This window comes from Columba livia, chromosome 1 (genome assembly GCF_036013475.1).
Source record: "Columba livia isolate bColLiv1 breed racing homer chromosome 1, bColLiv1.pat.W.v2, whole genome shotgun sequence".
In the NCBI taxonomy this organism is placed as follows: domain Eukaryota; kingdom Metazoa; phylum Chordata; class Aves; order Columbiformes; family Columbidae; genus Columba; species Columba livia.
In genome coordinates this window covers 209453052-209473668 of record NC_088602.1, presented here as the reverse complement: position 1 = coordinate 209473668, position 20617 = coordinate 209453052, and the positions used below count along the sequence as shown (strand labels likewise).

The 20617-nt window shown below is 43.6% G+C and overlaps 1 long non-coding RNA gene across 1 annotated transcript in view; it reads right to left on the bottom strand.

The window, feature by feature from the left end:
- LOC110360074 (uncharacterized) overlaps positions 1-5633 on the bottom strand; it is a 31673-nt gene extending 26040 nt beyond the window's left edge. Inside the window, exon 1 of the long non-coding RNA XR_002415717.2 lies at positions 3400-5633. This is a non-coding gene — a long non-coding RNA (uncharacterized LOC110360074). The remainder of the gene's footprint in view (positions 1-3399) is intronic.
- Positions 5634-20617: the final 14984 nt, after the last annotated feature.

Here is a 20617-nt window from a genome sequence, read left to right as displayed (position 1 = left end):
TTGCCATGATCAGCTTACTGTAGACCAGACCTCAGATGGGAATAAAGCTGAAAACAGTTTGGTCTAAAATCTTACTTGTGTGCAAATGGGGCTTTTCCTAATTTTTCAAATAGGATGTGTGCAAATGGGACCTGAAACTTTGCATGAACCTCACTTTCAAACCTTTAAATCAGCTGCAACTTCCCTGGCTCTCTCTAGTCTGCTCTACAAACATTTTCATCTCCCTTGCTTACTTTAAGTCTACTTCCAAAACCACTCTTGCCTCCACGAAAAACACTCTCCAAGATTCACCTACATTTCCAGCCATTGTCCCATCTTCCTTTTATCCAGGTACCACTCGTGAATTCATTTTTCCCTTCTGCATTTGCCCAGTTCCATCCAGCATCCTCTGTCTCCACGGAAACCCCTTTGGAATGGATCGTACCTGAGTGAGTGGCCAAAACTTTGCTTCATTTTCACCCCCATCATGTTCTTTCCTTCTGAGTTTCTGCTTTGTCTTGGCTTCTGTGACTTGGTGTCACTGTCACCTCTCTGGGTCCTCTCTGAGTGTTTCTCTCTTTGCAGTTACACTCTTCTTCCTCCCACTTTTTCCTATATTTTGGAATCCTTTTTAATTTTGTTTTTTACCCATCAACTGGTAGTTTTGGTCCAAGGCAGGTTTGAAACTGCCCTGTACACCAATGACTTGCGGGCACTTCTGTTCTCCAGCCCAAATCCTCTGACTTGCATCTTCTACCATTTTCTGAGGTCTCAATTTACATATTATTTCATCTGGGGAGCACAAATTAGGTGACTTACTTATCTGCTTGGGCAGATCTCGTTTCATAGTCAGGGCCATGTTTATTCCATCATTCATTTTCACCTTCCACCCATCTGCGGTTGTTTACAACTTTATTTGAATTTCCACTGGGCAACTTCCAAAACTGTAGAATTCAGATCGAACTTCCCAAAGGACTCGCTTTCCTCTAAACTCTTTCTATTACCTGCGTTAACAAATACACTTAATAACACCGTTTTTTTTTCTTGCATTCTGGCTGATTAAACTGCAGATCATGTTTGGCTTCCCCCTTTCTCCCTTATTTCACTTAATACTGAAAAAATCCACCCATCCCTTATTTGTCCTGACAGCTACATTACCTTCCCACCTTTCCTAAATCAATATGCCATCTTTGCTTCATCAGCCCCTAAAATTTTGCTGTCTAATGACACTAATGACACTAATGACAAGGCACTGATGACAAGGCAAAGTCTGTTGAGATAAGCGACCGATGCTGAGCGACTGATCAGTCATAACCACCCTGAGCTGTGTCCAGCCTTGCCCAGACCCTCCAGACACACCGCGGTGCTTCACTTGCTCTTCATGACTTCTGAGGAGCTCAAAGGCTGTAGAGCAGGTTAAGACGTGCTTAATTTTCTGGTTTTGCCTGGTATTTTCAGCCAGGGTAAAGCAATTCTGTAATGGATTGCTGATTTCATTGGAAGTGTCCCAGGTGCATATATTTTGGGCAAGGTACATCTCTTTTTGGCGAAACGCTCTGTAACTTGTTTGATGACTAGGAGAGTGACAAATAGTAGTAATAATTTAAAATGTCAACTGGCAGAAAGCTCCTACACACACTTGATCCACGCACAGTCCGTTATCGCCGAGTGTAGGAGGTGTTTCAGACTTAATTCCACCTGGACCGTGTTGTTCCAGAACTGTATTTGCTACTTCCACGAGTGGGTAGTTAAAGTAATAATGATGTAACCCAGACAATCTGCCTTGCGAGCATTTTAGTCTGCGTGTCTGCCTGTTTTTGTGTGTGTCCAACTCTTCTGACGTGCCTACCCATTAAAAGTGTCATTCTCGGCGTCGTGCCAAGAGCAGCTGGAGTGGATCAGAAGTGTCAGCGATGTCCTGTTGCCATTAGGCCGGCACAGCAGGTGGGGTCTACATGGACATGCTTGATATATTCAGCAAAACAGCAGGTGCACCGTGCACGAACACAGCTGAAACTCCCAGTGGCAACCAAGCAGTCCCGATACTCATAATTACACTGGTATAGTAAATTAGATGAAATCAGGAGAGGGAGAAGGAAGATCAACATTATCCCTGTGCGTTGTGTTGATACGGAGCCAGGATAATACCATTTTAGATATAATATTTAATATTATTTTATTATTAATAATATTGTTCTGTAATGTATATCCAAATATTAAAAAGCCCACGGAGGTGAGTATTTATATTGTGTCTCTACGGGCAGTGGGGAGGGATTGACTTTTCCGAGCGCATTGCTGAGCTTAAGCATAAATTAAATGCTTTTGAGTCACGCTTTAGAGAAACTTCTTCACAGCATAAACCAAAGACTGGCTTCCCAGCTTGTCTGGTTTAACGTGGAGATGCTCAGAAGGATCATCTGTTGATAGCACAACCACCGTAAGCGTCGTATGGTCTAAATAGAGACGTGTCTGTGTGCAAAGTTAAGCGCTCCAGCCTATAATGAAGTGCTCTGTGTCATAACGTGTCATGCTAGATCCCATTATGACCCAGGCAGATGTGATCCAACTCAACGGACTGTGTTACCCTCATGTTACATGCTGGCAACACGCAGCAGTATGTCAATACACTTAGTCAGGCAAGGTAGTGAAATAAATAACATAAAATGGAGCTCTTCTTTTAGCAGCTATTTCTTTTTCTCCTCATTGCAGTTGCAATTGGGGAGTAACTAATTTAGTTACTGCTAAATTTCATGTCATGCTACCACCATTTGCTTTCAAAAGCCCAAATGAAAACACCATGTAAAATCACCTTTGGGAGGAAAAAACAAATGAAGCATTTCCTAGATGGAGTAACACATTACATCAAGAACCTGAGGTCTGTATCAAATGTGCTATGACAATCCCTGTTCAGAATACATCCCAGCGGCCCTGTTACTCCAATTTATGCTGTGAATTGTGACTTTTGCTTTGATATGAAATGTATCTCAGCTGCCGGCTGTCTGTTTTAAAGCAGCCACATAAAAATGGGGAAAATTGGGTCATTTCACTGCATAAAAATTATTGGGCTTGACCTCTTGTTACTCATTTACGGACCTGAATTTTGCATGTGTGTAGACAGGAACATAAGAACAAGAACAAATATCTCAACTCAAACTAAAGGTGGATCTTGTTCAATATCCTGCTTCTGAGGGACCTCTTTGGTACGCTCTCCCAGCCTCTAGAAATTTGCGGAGAATGGATTTTGTGAGTCTTGCACTACTGCAGAAAGATTGACCACCCACTCACCAGATTTTAATAGGCATTTAACTGTATATAGTTCTGAGTGAAAAAAAAAAAACCAAAACAATGTAAAAAAAACCAAACCAAAACACAACAGGATCACAAGATAGTTATCTGTTTGAGAACAAGAAGCGTTTGTACCTCAGGAATGGTTATTCCAGTGAGATGTTTCCAGTGGAGTTTCAGAGACGACCTTCTGGATTTGCCACTGTTTGGTCTCTTTATCAGGAACTGGGTAGAAGAAACAAAACAACTCCTGATCACGCTTGCAGGTGACTCCAAAACTGGAGATGCCAATAATGTCTGAGCTGACGTGAGCTGGTGAGATGGGCTGAGTTGAGCCTGAATGGTGTCACCACGAGGTCGGACACGTTGATGGCCTGGGAGACAGAATCTGTGACATGGCAACAACAAAGACTCACAGTGTGATGTCACAGCTCGAAGAGAAGACGTGATCCTCGAGTACACAAGCAGGGAGCAGGAATGGAACAAAGGCGGCGGTTCCTCTGCATAGGGCATTTCAAAGACCTTTACTGAATATCTGCACCTGGTTCTGACGTCCACACTTTGCGAAGGGTGTTAGAAGATGATAAAGGTAAAGAAAAGAGCAAGAACGATGCAAAAATTTGCCTTACAGGGAGACGTTTGAGAAGCATCTTCGAATTCATGTCCGCAAACTGTGTCCTTGCACAAACTCCCTTTGTAAACGTTGTGTTACGTTCTGTCTTCAAGATATGAGTCCTTGGAACACCACAGACTCTCTCCCCTTCCTTCCCATTTCATGCTCCTTTTTGAATATTGACGTCAACTTGGTTGCAGGCCTTGAAATGCTTTTAGGAGCCTGATACATTAAAATTTGGAGTATATCTCCGTGGCTCAGTGAAGAGTTCACAATGGAGAGCCCAATAAATACTTGTGAAGCGCAGCTCTGAAAAGCCACACTTGTGGTGCTTGATCTGCGAAGCCCACAGCTTCTCCAAGATGCTGCTGTTTTACTATATTGACAATAATGTAAGTTTGGAAAGTAGCGACAGCAGAATTATTCTCCTGCTTGGTTCTTGGCTTCACACATTTGAAGTAAGGCAGAGTAAGAGACTCCTCTGCTATGCCTGATTTTATTTTTGATTATTTACTCACTTTTGTTCACAAAGGGTGAAATCAGAAAAAAACAGCTGCTTGGGGTAGGTGCAGAGAACACAGGATTTTTGTTCTAGATATAGAGCTGGAGTTACTTTCTTGGTAGCAAATATCATTGCAGAGCCCACCCCCAAGCAGTCAATGGTCTTCCCAAAGCTGAAGATGCCCTGACTATTCAAGTCCTCTCCCAAGCTTTATTATATTAATACAGGGTTAAAGCTGTTTTCACATCAACGTTGATCAAAAATTCTCCTGTTTTATGGATTACATAGTCTCAGGACAGAAAATGACACTGCAGATTCATATCCAACACTCCCGAAGTCTGAGAATAATTATTCCTTGGTTTGGACGAGTCACCAAACATGAAGGAACACTTGGATTTTACAGCAACTTCCATTCCTAAAGCATAATCCACCTGCAGGCAGAAGCTTCTGAGATACACCTTAAGTCTGTTGAGTTGCTGTGGCTGTCTAAGGATGTCAACGAGCTCAAGGGAGAGGGAATGGTGATAAATTTATGGGACAAACTGACAAAGGTGGAAGAAATAGGCAAGGTCTGGGGATCCCCAGCTCTCCTGGAGATCATGCAAAGTCATAAAGAAGCACCGATGTGTCCAAAAGTTTGTTTCCTACAGATGAATCAGTTGTTGTGATTAAGGACATCACCTCACTTTGCCACATACAGATATTTAGTGTGAATTAGGATGTTTCTGGCGATATCGGTAGCAGCTGAGCATCCATCTCATTCATTTGCAAAACATTCAGGGATTACTAGAGGTGAAGCACGTTCTATAAATGTCAGATGTCAACAGCGTTACATTCAGCGATAATAAACTTCAGGAAAAAGAAAGTTCCCTTAAAATACCAACCTTTCACCCAGCAGCGCTCATTTAAGAGTCTAAAAGATGCTGCACATTACTGGCCCATAAATAATAGTAATGAAAAGGTCAAGCAACCTGTTAGGAAAATCTTAGTGTTGGGTGAATGAGCTTGTTGAATCACAGCCAGTATGAAAACCCAGTATTAGAGCTCTGGTTAATTGTTGTGTCCAGCCCTCTTCAATTACACAGTATCACAGTATCACAGTATGTTTGGGATTGGAAGGGACCTCAAAAGATCATCCAGTCCAATCCCCCTGCTGGAGCAGGAACGCCTAGGTGAGGTTGCACGGGAACATGTCCAGGCGGGTTGGAATGTCTGCAGAGAAGGAGACTCCACAACCTCCCTGGGCAGCCTGTTCCAGTGCTCCATCACCCTTACTGAGAAGACGTTTCTTAAATTTAAGTGGAACCTCCTGTGTTCCAGCTTAAACCCATTACCCCTTGTCCTATCGTTGTTTGCCACCGAGAAGAGCCTGGCTCCATCCTCGTGGCACTCACCCTTTATATATTTATAAACATTAATAAGGTCACCCCTCAGTCTCCTTTTCTCCAAAATAAAGAGCCCCAGCTCCCTCAGCCTTTCTTCATAAGGGAGATGCTCCACTCCCTTCAGCATCTTTGTTGCCCTACGCTGGACCCTCTCCAGCAGTTCCCTGTCCTGCTGGAACTGAAGGGCCAATTCACACCGCTAAACCCTGTTCTTGCTGAAATCGGAAATAATCTCGAAACTATGGTGGCTACACGACGTGTCAGAGTTGGGTCAGGCAAACCTTTTAAACTGTTTTTCCTAGGGAGGTCAGCAATGCCTTCAATAGGAACGTTGTACTCTTTAAAAAAAGTGCCCCATCTTTTTCTCTTTTGGGAAATTTAAAAACAAAACTTTTGAAACAAGTATTTTATTTTGGGGAACATAAAAAAAGCAAAGAAAGGATAAAAGCTACAGTAGAGATGAGAACGCAGAACTGCCCCCTCCAAATAAAACAAAAACCTTTTGGAAAATGTTGGCTTAAAGTTTAAACAGGAAAGAATAGATTTAGTTGATGTATTTGTTTTCCCATTAAAAGTAGCATTTTAAGGGTAGGTTTTTACAAAAGACAGTTTAAATAATGCAAAATTGCGAGCAAAGCTTGTAGGAGCTAAAGGGGATCCCCAAAGGTCAGAGATTTCTCCAGAGGTTCTGTGGTTGGCCCCCAACACAACCACTTGTTCATTGTAGGTGTTCAGACCATTGTAGGTGTCTCATCACCATTTATCTCCTCATTCCTCTCTTCAGTCTCACACTTTGCCGTAGATGTTGTGATAATTATGGCCACAAGTCTTTACTACCAGTGCAGTTCACTGTTGGATGAGGTTCTTCGATGAATGATATTTATTAGATCTCGGAGTTGTCTTTTACCTTGTTTGGTTTTGAACTGCTTTAAATAAAATAGAATATGAACCAGAATCCTTAAAAATCTTCCACTGTGTGTTTAAAAGCAGAACTATAGGCAAAAAAATCAAGCTGTAGGAAACATTTTCTGACAGAATCAATCTATTCTAAATATTTTTGAAGACTCAACAATACATTTATTTAGGTTGTTTCATTGAAACTATGATTATAAGATGTGGGTCAGATCCACAAACCCATTAAAAGCACTTGGCCTTAGTATGTTCACAAAGTTTTAAGTACGCGACATCCAGTTTTGGTTTCGAGCACACGAATTTGAAATTTAGGAAGGGAGATGCAGCATCTACCCCACTTTTCTCTCCTCTAGATCCCATCTGTAAATCCTGTGTCTCCTAGAGCTGGGAAAAGAACACAAGGCTCACATCCAATCCTCTTCTAACCATCAAACCACTTTAATAAAAATATTAGTTCATACAGATGATCCGGTATATTTTTCCAACACTGCCAGAACGTATAATCCCTTCTTTTTTTTCTATCTTTCTGTTGTTTTCAATAGCTGAATATCTACGGGAAATAAAAAGTAAGAATTTACAGCAGGTTTTGTATTCTCCCTGTTAGATTGTGATAAAGATTAGGCAGGTCAGTGCTGTGCTGTTCAAAAGTTTATTTACTTCCCACTGTGATTTCTCCTTGAAAGAGTAAGGGCAGAGTAACCTTTGGATCTTCAAAAGCTCTGGCACTGCTGTGATTTCTCCGAGAGAAATTTGTATGTTGTTAGGTTGGCAGCGAGCCCCTCGGTCCCACAAGAGAGTCAACTAATAGCTCAGGTGTGCTGAGAAGCGCTACGGTTACTTGGATGTTCCTGTACAGCGTTATCATTAATTAATCTACTACAGCGAGCTCCTCCAAACCATTGTATATTCCCTGCTTATACGATCTTATCGACCCGACCCTGGGGAAAATCAATTCCTGTAATCTATCTTATTACATTTAAATATATGTACAGAACTTGATATAGTACAACGGCAGTGGGGCTTGAAAGAGGCAAGGAAAAATGGCCGGGAATGAGGTAAAAAGGGAGGAAAAGCAGATAATGCATTGATACATGGGGGTAAGCCCTGCAGTTCTGCCCTAATTTCATTTTTCCACATCCACACCATTACAAACTAAGAAGGTCATATGTATCTCATGTACAATGTGGTGCAAGCACAACCTGGAGACGTATGTACCCAGAAGTCCATTGCACATTTGACCCTCTTACACGCTCTTCTCAGGATCTTTAGGTCTTACAAAAGTCCTTGCAGTTCATGCTTTTAACTCTTGATGTCCCTGCTGTGTTGGCCACAATACGTCTTTAAAAGCAAATCCATATTTCTTTATCAGTCCAATAAAAACTGCATTGTTATCCTGCTTTTGTTATATTAAGATCTGTTCTAATATTGAGATAGAACTTGATAAGTTGACTTGAATTTCTATAAAGATTAGGCTAACAAAAGGTATTAAAGGCCCAAAGGATGACCTGGGGACATACGGGATGGCCAGATTCACTTTGGTCCCTGGGAAAATCATGGTGTGATTCTTCTTGCAACATATTTCTGTGATCAGGAAGAAGTAATCAGGAGGGGTTACAATGGATTTACCAAGAATAAATCATGCCTGACCAATTTAACCAGGCTCTTCACGGTGATGTACTGTAGGAGGACCAAAGACGGTGGACACTAAAGCAGGAGAGGCTTGGACTGGAAATAAGGAAAAACTTTGTCATGATGGTACCAGTAAGGCATTGGAACAGGTTTCCCAGCGAGGCTGGGCAGGCTTCATCCTTGGAGGCTTCCAAGGTGCAGGTGGACAAACCCTTCAGCAACCTGGTCTGATCTCAATGGTGACCCTGCCTTGGGCAGGAGGATGGAGTACAGACCTTCCAGCCTGAATCGTTCTGCGAATGAGCAGATCTACAAGATCATAGGAGTGTTTAAGACACGGTTGCTGCCATTGGGAGGATGGCAGGAGCTCCATTTCTACTCGGTGGACACACCAGACGTGAGCATCACGCTGCTCTGACTTGAAGAACGGGATGATAATAAAACCACAAAGAAAACTTAGTTTGATCATTCCTGCTAAACTTGATCCTGTACAAAGGGATCATGTATAGATAAATGAAAGTTGGCATTATATTACATCCAAAAGGGAGATAATGGAGTCTTTAGTCATTATTTTTACCTGCATTAAGTGTGAGGAGTAATAAAACAGACCCACCAAGAGATTAGAAGTTGATGGGCAGGCACCACAAAAAATCTCTGAGACCGAATGGGTACGGAGAAGCTGATTCATGGAACAGATGGAGTTGTTGATATGAGCTGGTTTTTTTTGTTTAAAAGCAGTGAATTCCTTAAAAGTGGCCAATAAAAGCCCTGGAGAGATGCCATCTAGGTAACGGCAGCACAGAGCTCTCATGTCTGGTGTTGTCTCATATTCAGCTATGCCTTTAAGAGGAAAACAGCAAGTTGAATCCAGAAAAGCCTTCCTACAACCCAGAACCACCCCGGGGTAGATTCAAGTGGGTGTCATTCCCAGGGATTAGGACAGTGTCCACTCAAACGATGTGAAAACAATTTTATAATGGCAACCTGCGCAGGCAATGAAGATGTATCAGATGAGAGGTGCCTTTCAGCCTTCTCCTCTAACAGCTTCGCCCCCTCTTTTGTTTTCTCTTCATAAGCCAACTTTAGAGAAAAGGGGATGGGAAGATCTAAAAGTTTTCCTTTGGCTTCCTTCCCTCCGACAATAGAAGCAATGACAAATCTGAGACGCTGCCAGCCCTCCTTCAAGGGCTGGATTGATGTTCCTGCCTCGTGCTTAGACCCAGCTGGGCGACGGGGAATTAGGCCTTGTCTTTCAATTACCGCTGTTTTGCTCAGGGCCGCACATTGAAGCCTCCCAGTGGAGAAGTCCTTCTTGCCGCTTATAATCTCTTGAATTGTATTTGAAAATAAAGCTTTTAATTAAAACTGGCGTTTCTCAGCTTCCCACTGGCAGCCGACATCTGCCTGCGAAGAAATATCCTTTGTGACACCGGCGGCACAGAAGCCCAGTGTTGAGGAGAGTAAACTAATTCCCCGCTCTCCCGCCATCAGATGAGATGTGAAAGACAAGCTCCTCAACACTTACGTCCATTAAAGATCCCGCGGCATTTCGCGACAGCAAGAGGGTTAACCCCAGTGACCTGGCTGGATTCCAGCTCAAGTAATCTCAGTCTTAAATCCCCGCTCCTGTGGTTCCTTACGTGACACGGTCTCCTTTGCTTCCCACACCCTCACGTTGCTGAGAGCTGTTGATGCAAAGAGTTAAACAGCTGCTCGAAGGTGACGGCGTTTCATAGGTGGGTTCTTCCACATGCACTCAAATATAATTGCGATGGCATATTTTTCCAACCCCGACGTGTTGTCCCTGATCTGAAGACAAACCTTGTGAAAAATTTCATGCCCAAAGCAATATCAAGGCAGAGTCTTCAGCAGCTGACAGGAACCGTTTCAAACGTTATAACCCAACTATTTCCATAATGCTGTCTGTATTATCTCACTTAATTAACATTCAAGGATATAGAGAGTCTTAACAGTATTGGCAAAGTTCTTTAAGGACTTCAATTGCACAGCGATACAATTGAATCCTCTTATGACATCTTTGAAATCTGATGGGAGCCTTTTTGTGTTTTAAGTGATGATCTTGACATGTAAATTAATTTTATTACGCCAATTTCTCCAGGGGTCCTGAGGGCAAGGGTGATTTTTTTTCCCTTTGCTCCCAAGCATGTATTCTGACGTGGGTTTATCGTGTCTCATCCTCCTCCCTGCAGCAGCCTCCACTTCAGGCATTTTACGTACCAAATCTGTCATGTGCAGCATAATCCTGCAGAGGGAGAATGGGGAGAGGGCAGATTGGAACGACAATAACGCTAATAGTTCAGGAAAGAGATTGAAGTGCTGGAGCGGGTCCAGAGAAGAGCAACAAGACTGGGGAAGGGACTTGAGCACAAGCCCTATGGGGAGAGGCTGAGGGAGCTGGGCTTGTTTAGTCTGGAGAAGAAGAGGCTTAGAGCTGAGCTCAGCACTCTCTAGAACTACCTGAAGGGCAGTTCTAGCCAGGTGGGGATTGGTCTCTTCTCCCAGGCATCAGCAATAGGACAAGGGGCCATGGGCTTCAACTCTGCCAGGGGAAATTGAGGCTGGAGATGAGAAAGCAATTCTTTGCAGAGAGAGTGGTCAGGATTGGAATGGCTGCCCAGGGAGGTGCTGGACTCGCCGGCCCTGGAGGTTTTGAAACTGAGATTGGATGTGGCACTTAGTGCCATGATCTAGTCAATGGACTGGAGTTGGACCAAGGGTTGGACTTGATGATCTCTGACGTCTTTTCCCACCCAGTCGATTCTGTGATTCTGTGATAGGCACGTTAGAGGTCTATGCTGTGAATTTTACAAGTTACAAGAAGTCCTGGAATTCTATCAGCCAAAAAAGCCCCTCAAACAGGCAAGGAATGGCGAGGATTCGGCACCAGAGGACAAAAATCAAAATCACTTATCCCCTGGCACTGGCAATCCCAAAGTGTCATGAAAGTCAAAGAAAAACAGTAAGTAGAAAACAAATGTGGCCTCAGGAGCTTGTTCATAAATTTATAGAGCAATAGCACTGCATCAAAAATGAAATAGCCTCAAATAAGATATTAAAAACTCCGAATCATCTCTGCTAATGCAACATTTCTGTCTCATACAACTGAGATTACCCTGTAGATATTTTATATTTTCAGCATCTTTTTTCCTCCCGTCATTAAATATTAAATAGTTCTAATTTATCACTTTAATATTGAGTTGTTTGGGCTTAGATGCTTGGGCCATGAACTGAACTGCACAGACGAGAGGAAATCCTGTGCGTGTTTGTCAGAGCTGCGCACTGAGGAAGGACACGGTCTCCTTACATCTCCAATCCTTGTACCACACGTGATCACTTGTATCAAGGGAAAATGCATTTAATACCCTTCCTGTGAACAAGTACCACAGCCCATTATTACTATTTATATTCTGCAAATATTTAAAATTGCTGTAAGAGATTGAGGCTTCAGTGTGGCAGCTGCCTCACAGACACAAGGAATGGATAGAGTGTCTCAAAATCACAGACTGGTTGGGGTTGAAGGGACCTCTGGAGATCATCCAGTCCAACCCACCTGCTAACGCAGGGTCACCAGAGCAGATCACACAGGGAGGTGTCCAGGCGGGTTTGAATGTCTCAGAGAAGGAGACTCCACAACCTCTCTGGGCAGCCTGGGCCAGGCTTTGGCACCTCAAAGGAAAGAAGTTTCTCCTCATGTTCAGATGGAACCTCCTGTGCTTCAGTCTGTGCCCGTTGCCCCTCATCCTGGCGTTGGGCACCACTGAACAGAGTCTGGTCCATCCTCCGGCACCCACCCTGAGATATTTATAACCATTGATGAGATCCCCTCTCAGCTTCTCTTCTCCAGCTGAACAGCCCCAGCTCTCTCAGTCTCTCCTCATCAGAAAGATGCTCCAGATGTCTCAGCATCTTTGTGGCCCACTGCTGGACTCCCTCCAGTAATTCCTTGTCCTTCTTAAATCAGGGAGTGCAGAAAGGACAATGGTTGATGGTTTAAACTAAAAAAGGGGAGATTCAGGTTAGATATGAAGAAGAAATTTGTTACACTGAAGGTGGTGAGAGCCTGGCCCAGGTTGGCCAGATGGATGAACCATCCCTGGAGACATCCCAGGCCAGGCTGGATGGGGCTCTGAGCAACCTGAGCTGGTGAAGATGTCCCTGCTCATGGCAGGGGGGGAACTGGGCAGGCTTTGAATGTCCCTTCCAACCCAAATTTCTCTATGATTCTATAAAATATGAGCAGGCTGATGATGAAAAGAGGGAATGTGCCCCAGCATCTCAGGCCCCAGTCAGTGCCCCATCTATTGCTGTGGTCTGTTTTGGTGCTCACATATGATAAAGGCAGCCAAGGCTAATGAGTGCCCTGTGGTGGGATTTATCTGCCCTGACTTAAGTACCCAAATATTAGAGGTCCACACCAAAGCTTGTCACACCAGGTTCCTCTTCTCATCGGTGGACAGCACTGGGCCCATCCAGTGGACAGTGTATCACATCTTAAAAGCAGATGTGTAGAAGCAGTCAGATGAGTTTCCCTGTGCAGGTATCTGTTTCCTCTGTTGTCTTTGTGGCAATGCATGAAGACCCAGCGCTCAACCCTCTTCTGCGTGTCTTTTTTGTTATCTGAGCAAAGACAACCCATCTGTCTCCTGTATCAGAACAGAGCCTCTGCCAGCAGCCAAGCTCTGTCTCTGCTGCATGACTCTATCAGCCAGAGAAAATCGTTACAAGTCATTCCTGCCATAGTTTTATTTGCCAAATTTGTGTAGAAAGCCCCATCATCTTGCTCAGCCTTTTCCCTTGAAATTTCTCTTCAGACACTGCAGTAAAGTGATGTCTTGGTGATGGTGGCTGTTTGACCATGACTGATCGATAGCATTTTTAAACCAGCCAACTTCGCTGTCCTCAAAGAAAGAGGCCAGTGTAGCAGATCCATTCTGGACCTCACAGCAGACTGAGGAGCAACATGCATCCCAGAGCTGGGGATGTTAACTTCTATAATAGTTGTTAATGGTCAGTATTAACAGTACCAAGGAAGAAATGAAAGGATATCATCATCACCATCATCCCAGGAGTACCTAAAACCCTGAAATCAGAGATACCACATGACACATCAAAAGGAACCACTTTGTGATGCTGCTTAGCAAACCGACCGAGACTAATGCTACTTTCACCTCCATCCTCGGAACAGGTCATCATGAAAACGTATGGACTTCACGTGGCCATGAGTGCTGCTGCTAAAAATTTCCTTAGTTACAGTCCTAGTGGATCTTAGGGATTCAAATGCGAATCATTAATTGTGAAGTGAACTTCTGGAAGGTCAGCTGTGGGTCTGATGTGCCTGTTCAGATCCCAAACCAGCACCTCCAAATAGACCTTGATACCCAACTGTACCAACATTTCAGGGCTGAAGCAGTATCACATCTTCTTGCTGTTCTTCTTGGGTGTCTGCACACCAATCAATGCATAGAGGTAAAAGCGGTATAAACTGATATTATCCATGCAGAAGATCAAATACATAAAGAAAATCAGGCAATCTTGGAGAAGACTTGACCACCTCTTATGTCACCTCCCACTGAGTGAAGACATCTGCAAAAAGAAAACGTTCCTCCATATTCAACTGTGGCAAAATGTGGCCTATTTTGGGATAAAAAAAATATTTCCTATTTGTGCACTTCCCAAAAGTAGCGAGAGAAAGAACGATATTCTCTGCAGGCTCTTCGGAAAAATCTTACCCTTGAAGTGTTCTGAGGTCCCTGAGCAGCAAATGTGATACGAGTGGACATTTCCCCGTGGGATCGATGCTGCAGGCCTCGGCTTTCGTTCAGTGAGGGTCATTTAATTAATTCAGCTCCGCTCTGCTACCGTCAGGATGTTCTGCATTCAGAACAGGGCTCTGACACGGCTGCTCGATGCATATGCTAGACAAGCATTAAAAGATAAGAACTGTAATCCAAATTTGTATAAAGATCGGAACAGACAGGATCCAAGTTGCATGAAAGAAATAAAAGTACAATCAGCATTTGTTCTACCAACCAAAATACAGTCCTGGGGCCTGAATCTTTCCAGAAGCTCAGTCATCTGTGGCTGTAGCACTTTTCACTTCTGCCCTGTGACTGACCAACAGTGAAAATCAGAAATAAGGAGTGTCCTCAGACTGCTTCGTGAGATAGAAAACAAGTGTTCCAGTACAAGTTGTCAAACACCTTGGTTATAGGGGAGTAGGAACAAATCAGTCTTATATTTCTTCCCGTTTATATGTAGAAAATCTCTGCATAACTCACTGCAGAAAAAATGTCCTTACAAGACTGGACTGAAAAGTGAACTGAGACCCGAAGTGGATTTTAGACTTTCCTCAGACTTTACATTTTATATTTTAAACCCAAGTCTTCAGATTCAAACCTCCCAGTGCTCTAGAGCCTGGGCTGAAACTGTGACCTGGTAAATATGAGTTTGGTCATCACTAGCAGAAGGCCTTGTGCTCCGCCACCAGTGCTGGTGACAAGGAGGAATGGAGGCGGTGATGGGGAGAAGGGAGATGAAGATACCTCTGGGGTAACCCAAAAGTGAGGAGGAAGAAAGCCCACCATGGACATCACGCTCCTGCCAGGGAATTGCTCCAGATGGAGCTGACTTGTCACCTTCTCCCTGACTGACTGTGCTTGAAGGAGACCGGTCCTGTCACCCCTGGGATGCAGAGGGACACTGGCAGGGTGAGCATCACCAGAGATAAGGGGTAGAGTCTAGAAAGGGGGTTTTGTATAAAAATATTAAATGCCATTATGGATAAGACTTTAAAAAATGTTAACTAGGAATTTTGGATCATTAGACTTTAAGTATATTAATAGGACTAAAAATTATTTGCTTTCAAAATCTTAATCGGACTAGCGAATTCTTGGCTCCATTTATATTGTATGTTTCTTTCCCCCCTGCCCCGCATAACAGTAGTTTGGAAGGAAAATAAGTTATTGCTGATTTTTTGTTATCTTAGGGCAGAGATCTCATGAAACTATTTCCATTCTGCCTTGGACTTTCAGCTTTGAGTTGGCTTTGAATTTAGCCAGGTACAGATCCAAGGATATCTTCAAGCATTTCCCTTTGACTCGCCTTAGTAATACCAGCCCCTCATCTTGCTGAGCAAAATTTTCTACTACAAGCAACAATATTATTAAGAAAATATTCACCACCTGGTTTTCCAAAGGGAATTAAGCACCTCTCTCACCCCTCTTACATCTAAGCAGCACCCGAGGCTGAATACATGCAGGAATTTTCCTGCCCCTGGGAACAATCTTTCCATGAGAACAAAACCCTACAAACTATAATTTGGCTGCCAATGTCATCTCCAGCATAATCAAGTATTGACTTAATTAGAAATCCTTTTAAGTGATGCATGGGGAGAAAAGCACATTTTTTTTTTCCAAAGTATTCCTCATTTGTAATTATTATTTCACTTGTGAATCTTCCACACTCCATTGAAAATGCCATATGGAAAACAAATTAGTTTGCTACAGTGACTAATGTTTACTGCCACTTCTGCTCTGCAGTTTTGGGCCAAGTTTTTAAATCATCAGTCCTTTCTCTGGCAAAACTGCCAATGAAATTGGTCTGTATGATCGAGGTCTGGCTAAAGAAGCGCTGCTGTAGGAAATGGCAGTACGTCCCACCTGGTCACTAAGAGTAATCCAGGAATTTAATAGCAAGCCATTATTTATTTAAGCACTAGCTTAAAAATGTTGCATATGCTAAATATGATAGAATTGCAATTATTCTGCTTTCATCAAGAGAGGGACAATATTCCGCAGCTGCACCGCGAGGCTGATTTTGGGGAGCTTCACGATCCGTTATGAGCTTCACACCCTCGCAAGTCATTTGCACCTTTCTTTAGTTCAGTCTCTCCACTTGGAATAATATAATACTCCTGAAACATGATTTGCTTAATTACACTCTCGTACTGCACCTGTCACTCCAGTCTCTCGTATTTCCCCTCCGCTTGGCTGTTCCCTGATCCTGCAGGATAACACTGCGTGCATGTTTTCCTCGCAGTATTCCTCCCCTTAGTTTCAGCGAGTGTAGGCGTTGCTTTTGCAGAATAGCGACTTTCAGGGTTATCCTCCTTCCTTTTTTGAAAGCCTGGCCTTAAGCTGGATTCTCTCCCACCTTCTGCTGCTTTCTCAGTGTACTGTGTCCTGCTTCCAGTCAGTTGTAAGAGAAATTCATTTGTTGTGAGCGACTGGCCTTACACCGCGCACATTTGCTCAGGTTGAAGTCATTGGCTCGCCCTCCAGCCGTGTCCAGAAGGTTATCGCCATAACCGTAAAACCTGGGATTTCACCTTTCTTTTCAAATGAACACTTGAATTCTGTGGAATTGGAAAGGACCATCTGGATACAAGTCTGTAAAGTTGTTGGGAGTTTTTTTTTGCTCCTCTGCTCTGGGAATTTAATGGAAGTTTTGATTGAAGTTTCTATGGCCGAGTCCTGCATGAGCAAGTTCTGTTTCTAATGGCCAGATGGAATTCCCATCGCTGAGAGCTCATCTGGAGCTGCCAATAGGATCTGTACTAAAAAAATAGTGATTGGTAATGCAGATCATTAGCTTGGTGCAGTAAAACGCTTAAGTCATCCAAAGATACGAACACGAAGTATTGAAGAGTGTGGGAGTTGCTCAGGACTAAGGACTTCAGGGTTTGGACTGTTGTATCATTATTAGGTATTATTTATTAATAATAATATAACTAATTACTGCTTGGAGGACAGGACAGTTGGCAACAGTAACTCTATTAGGCAAAATTATGAGTGTTTCAAAACACCATCTGCCGATGGTTACCTCTAAGCAATGAAAATAGAAACTCAGTTTACATACTGGTTGGCTGTGGGGCACCTCCAGGACTCTGACCGAGGACACGCTGCTGGGCACGGACTTCATGACTGAAAAGACAACTGCTTCTCATGGTTACTCTTCATTTCTGTATGGACCTCCTGGCATCTTCTGCAGTGTCAAATAGACTCCAATACTCTCATCAGCGACTGCAGCTCTGTAGTGTGCAATCATTTATTCACTAACCTTAAATAATTCTCCCAATTATCGCAGGCAACCACATCATATGGAGTGGAAAGTTCCCTGCTACTGCTACTTCAGCAATCTTTGAAATCAAAAGAGATATATACATTTAAGCTTTTCGGCCAGGACTCAAACCCTGCATTAAAAATATAAGACACAACACACATCTTTTTAATAGAAAGGACTGTTAATGTTGCAAAGTAAAGCACTTGAAAATTAGGGAATGCCAGACTGATTGTTGCCATGGAGAAGTCCTTGAAGGCATTAATCACCGCCTTGAGAGCTGGGTTTTGAATAGTGTGCAGAAAATACAGTGTGGGGCCACACATGGAACCACAATGTGAAAACAAAATGTCACATAACCGCTGATTAAATGAACGTCATTATCCCGTGCATGGAAGGTAGGTGTCCTGCCAAAGGAAACAGTTCGGGACCACGTAATTAATGTTCTACCATCATGAACATGCACAGCAATTGATTTGGGAGTTTGCCAATGTGTCTGAACTTCCGAGTGCTTGACTATGTAACATCTGTCTTTTATGCAACTGTGTATGAACCCAAACTTTGCATTTGTTCTTCCTACAGAAGAAGCAAATTGACCCAAGATCCATCATAGGTCGTTCTACTTCATTTCAGTCCCAGTGTCCTCATTTACAGGGGAAGCCTGAAGATTCAGGTCCCTGACAGTGGTTTCTTCACTGGAAGGCAGGTGAACTCTGGTTGTGGCCCACTTTAGGGTAGGAAACCTTGTGGAACACGAAATGGAGCTGGAAACAAAGCATGGAATCAGAGAACGGTTTTGGTTGGAAAAGAGCTTTAAGATCATTGAGTCCAACCGTTAACCCAACATTGCCAAGTCCACCACTAGACCATGTCCATAAGAACCTCACCCACACATCCCCATGGAGTAGGGACAGGATCAGGGTGTGCATCAGACTAATGACCAGGATGCTCCAGAGTTCATCTCCACATGGTGTAAAGGCTGAGGACCTCTCAGCTTTGCCATGAGCACCTTCCATCATCTTGAGCAAGACAGTCCCCTGCTCTCCACCTCACTTTTTCTGTCTGTAAAATAGGGATAATTGTGTTTAACTTTTCAAATGTCTTTGTGAGTAATAGGCCAAAGGATATTTAAGCTCAATATGTTATATGGATGTATTTCTCAATGTTAATTAAAGCTTTTGCAAAATATAACCTGCATTTTGGAAGGCCATCTTTGTTTCTCTCTCTTTGCTTTGTTACCGATTCCCCATTAAAATTCATTTAAATAAAATCCTGCTTTTTCACTGCCCTTATATGTGAGCATTGGCTGCCCTTTACTCGCCACTCAGGTTTAATATCCCCAAATTTTATTAACCGCTTATTTACAAACTGCCAAATCAAACAGATTAACAAGCAAGACTCAAAACAACACAAAAGATCCTGTGTTAGTCTCTCACTGAGTAAATAATCTGCTTGGGTCATGTATAATTAATCAATCTGCTATTTCACAGAGAATTCAACCATTGCTGTCCATCCTGGCAAATAGTATTTTGCTCTGGTTGTCTCTGTTGCACATATAAGCAGTTGACTACACGTTTCCTTACAGAAAGCAAAGGAGTAAACTTAACAGAAGTACTGTCAGGAAAACTGGCAGGAACAACCCCAGGTTCCAGTATAGGTTGGGAAATTACATATTAGAGAGCAGTGTAGGGGAAAGGGACCTGGGGGTCCTGGTGGACAACAGGATGACCATGAGCCAGCACTGGGCCCTTGTGGCCAGGAAGGCCAATGGCATCCTGGGGTGTATTAGAAGGGGGGTGGCTAGTAGATTGAGAGAGGTTCTCCTTCCCCTCTACTCTGCCCTGGTGAGACCACATCTGGAATATTGTGTCCAGTTGTGGCCCCTCAGTTCCAGAAGGACAGGGAACTGCTGGAGAGGGTCCAGCGTAGGGCAACAAAGATGATTAAGGGAGTGGAGCATCTCCCTTATGAAGAAAGGCTGAGGGAGCTGGGGCTCTTTAGTTTGGAGAAGAGGCGACTAAGGGGGGACCTCATTAATGTTTATAAATATATAAAGGGTGAGTGCCATGAGGATGGAGCCAGGCTCTTCTCGGTGGCAAACAATGATAGGACAAGGGGTAATGGGATCAAGCTGGAACACAAGAGGTTCTGCTTAAATTTGAGAAAAAACTTCTTCTCAGTAAGGGTGACAGAGCCTGGAACAGGCTGCCCAGGGAGGTTGTGGAGTCTCCTTCCCTGGAGACATTCAAAACCCGCCTGGACATGTTCCTGTGCGACCTCACCTAGGCGTTCCTGCTCCAGCAGTGGGATTGGTACTAGATGATCTTTTGAGGTCGCTTCCAATCCCAAACATACTGTGATACTGTGATACTGTGATACATGGCCACAACCACTACAGAATCACAGTATGGTTTGGAAGGCACCTTGAAGACCACCTAGTCCCAACCCCTGCCATGATCAGAGACATCTTCAGCAGCTCAGGTTGCTCAGAGCCCCGTCCAGCCTGGCCTGGGATGTCTCCAGGGATGGTTCATCCACCACTTCTCTGGGCAGCCTCTTCCCAGGCCTCACCACCCTCATGGGGAAGAACTTCTTCCTTATATCTAATCTAAATCCCCACCTTTTTAGTTTAAAGCCATCACTCTTTGTCCTTGTAAAAAGTCCTCCAGCTTTCTTGTAGGTCCCCTTTAGTTGCTGGAGACTGCTCAAAGGTCTCCCTGGAGCTTCTCTTCCCCAGGCTGAACATCCCAATTCTCTCAGCCTGTCCTCATAGGAGAGGTGCTCCAGCTCTCTGGTCATCTTTGTGGCCTCCTCTGGCCCCTCCAACAGGTCCATGTCCTTCTTATGGTGGGGACCCCAGAGCTGAACACAGCACTGCAGGGGGGTCTCACCAGAGCAGATTAAAGGAGGAGAATCACCTCCCTCCACCGGCTGGTCACGTTTCTTTTCTTGCAGCCCAGGATATGACTGGCTTTCATTCCTTGGCTTCTCATGTAGAGAAACATTTATTTTAAGTTGGTTTATTATATCTTAATAAGAACCTGATTAAGAAAACATTTTAAGCATATTGTTTTGCTTTAAGCATGTGGCTAGATCTGTTGATCATAGAATCACAGAAAGTCCTGAGTTCGAAGGGACGCCCAAGGATCACCAAGTCCCACTTCTCTTGATGTAGGGAATGGCATGGCCAGCAAATGCAAGTGGTCCTTTTCAAGGTTATGCCAAAGAAAGGGA